The sequence below is a fragment of the Mesitornis unicolor genome, unplaced genomic scaffold (assembly GCF_000695765.1).
Source record: "Mesitornis unicolor isolate BGI_N332 unplaced genomic scaffold, ASM69576v1 scaffold20394, whole genome shotgun sequence".
Lineage (NCBI taxonomy): Eukaryota > Metazoa > Chordata > Aves > Mesitornithiformes > Mesitornithidae > Mesitornis > Mesitornis unicolor.
In genome coordinates this window covers 1-1,314 of record NW_010179695.1, presented here as the reverse complement: position 1 = coordinate 1,314, position 1,314 = coordinate 1, and the positions used below count along the sequence as shown (strand labels likewise).

The following is a 1,314-nucleotide window of genomic DNA, read 5'->3' as shown; positions in this document are numbered from 1 at the left end:
AGTGTGCTGGGGTCAGCCCTTCTCTTCCCCCTCTTTCCTGCTCCCTCTTCCTTGTTCCCTGGCTGACATCTTCAGAGGGACTTGGTGACCTGAAGCCTACAATAGTGGCTGCAAATAACTCCATACATTTCATGTTAGAACTACTAGTAATATACTTTTATTATTATTAAAAATGTATCTCTGTTTAAACTCAAGAATCTCTCTGCCTGTTCCTGAACCCCCTCCAGGTGGGGAGACATCAGGTGACAGATCAACTGCATAACCACAACACTTTTCTCATGGAATCACTTGCCACAGCCATGGGGCTTTTTCCCGGTGTGGGTCTGGAGATGCTTGACCAGGTTGAGGTGCATCCAAAGCTCTTCCCGCACTCAGAGAGGTGTAAGGGTTCTCACTGCTGTTGGTGCGGCGATGGAGGGTCAAGGTAGAGCTTTGGGTGAAGGCGTGGGCGCAGGCGTAGGGCTTCTCGCCAGTGTGGCTCTGCTGGTGCTGGGTGAGGTGGGAGCTCTGCCTGCAGCTCTCCTGCACTCGGGCAGCCATCGGGCTTCTTGCGGGTGTGGGTCAACCGGTGCTTGGCCAACCTGCGCTTGAACCGGAAGCTCTCCTCGCACTGGTCGCAGGCGTAAGGCTGGTCACCCGCGTGGGTCTGCTGGTGTCTATATTTAAAGGCTATATTTAAAAGCCTTCCCACACTCCCCACACTTGTAGGACTGCTCATCGCTGTGTATCCGCTGGTGTCTGATCAGGTTGGAGCTCTGCGAAAAGTTCTTCCCACACTCCCCACACTTGTAGGGCCGCTCACTGCTGTGGATGCGCTGGTGTGTGATCAGGTGTAAGCTTTGTGCAAAGCTCTTCCCACACTTCCCACACTTGTAGGGCTGCTCACCGCTGTGTATCCGCTGGTGTGTGACCAGGCTGGAGCTCTGCGCAAAGCTCTTCCTGCACTCCCCACACTTGTAGGGCCGCTCATTCCTATGTATCCGCTGGTGTCTGATCAGGCTGGAGCTCTGCGCAAAGCTCTTACTGCACTCCCCACACTTGTAGGGTCGCTTACCGCTGTGGATGTGCTGGTGTTTGATCAGGGTGGAGCTCTGTGCAAAGCTCTTCCCACACTCCTCACACATGTAGGGCCGCTCACCGCTGTGGATGCGCTGGTGTTTGATCAGGGTGGAGCTCTGTGCAAAGGTCATCCCAAACTCCCCACACTTGTAGGGCCGCTCACCGGTGTGGATCCGCTGGTGCTGGATCAGAAAGATCTTCCTCTTAAACATCTTCCCACACAATTTGCACTGGTGGAGTTTTGTACGGCCGTGG

The 1,314-nt window shown here is 54.5% G+C and overlaps 1 pseudogene; it reads right to left on the bottom strand.

The window, feature by feature from the left end:
• Positions 1–284: 284 nt before the first annotated feature.
• On the bottom strand, positions 285–1,301 carry LOC104539373 (annotated as a pseudogene).
• Between the last annotated feature and the right edge of the window lie 13 nt (positions 1,302–1,314).